Below are 1,291 nucleotides of genomic sequence, written 5' to 3'. Positions count from 1 at the left end.
GGAAGTAGGATATGTCTTTCTTCATCTCATTTGTTCTTCTCTATAGACCGTTGTCCTCATTGCCTTGTCTCAATGCTTTCTGCAGATCCTGCTGACTCCATAAACCAACTCTATTGATCTACATTTAATCTCTAGATGCCAACCCATTCATCCATTTAACTCACTATACTATTATATCAAAGCCACAACATATTATAACTCATACAAGACAAACATTACTCCAAGAGTGCTCCAAGAAACTCTGTGTGCTAGAGTAAGGGAGAGAGAGAATAGAATAAGAGTGCCAAAGACTGAACTGACAAAAGCTAACATTGACAAAAGATGTGAACTGATCCTCAAAAGCCCTTTTATCATTGAGGCCTCTATTTTCTTCATTTTCCTTAATTTTTCCTTCAATTGCATCCTCATGCAAACTTGTGACCTTTCACCTTCATTTTCTCATATTTTCCATTATTTTCATAAATAAATTCCAATTATTTCCTTTTGAATTTTCCATTGTGTTTGCCAATTTCCATAGCCATTTATTAATCACAAGTGATCCACATCACTATGTTTTTTACCAACATTCAGCTTGGAATACGTGTCCCATGACCTTGGGTCTTATTTTTCCTTTATTAACTTTATTACATGGATTTTTAACCAGGGTTGTTACATCACTAAAAGCGTCAACTCTAAGCGTTTTTCATAATATAATGCAATTTTCCACTATTCAGAATAAATCCATTTTTATGATATTTTCTATAAGGCATTTTGAGTCTGGTAGTTTTGTCCTTGTTACCACTCAAACTTGCAGGGGTCCTACGAGAGGATCCTAGAAAGAAACTACTAGGTCAAGGGGCAACAATGGAGTGATAGCCCACTGTCACCTCAGCTAAGGCTCCCTGTTCTTTATCGACTTTCACCGATCGGAGGAGACCCGGTATAGGAGGGATGGATCTATGAATAGATAGAGAGTGATTCCTAAGGCTTATTCACAAGAGAGTCTCAATAATATGGCTCGCTTGCTTCAAAAGCAAGGTGATAGGCTCTCTAGGAAGGGATAAGAGGATTCTTAAGCCTAAGTTTGTAGAATATGCCTTAACAAGGGGCTTCCTAGACCTAATGATCCTTATGGATAAGAGGCTTCTATGTAATCCTTGTGGAATTGGAGTTACAAAGTTGCAGGTTCACAAGAGCCAAGTGGGCCGAAAACTACGTCAAGGATATGGAGTTGATCAACCAATGAGGGGATTGACCTAATTAGGGTAGGGAATATGATCAACAGAATAATTTTCTTTGGGATTTTGAATAC

This window comes from Pinus tabuliformis, chromosome 5_1, assembly GCF_031772625.1.
Source record: "Pinus tabuliformis cultivar Carrire ecotype Pingquan chromosome 5_1, CPIR1, whole genome shotgun sequence".
In the NCBI taxonomy this organism is placed as follows: domain Eukaryota; kingdom Viridiplantae; phylum Streptophyta; class Pinopsida; order Pinales; family Pinaceae; genus Pinus; species Pinus tabuliformis.
Note: the sequence above shows the minus strand (reverse complement) of the source record.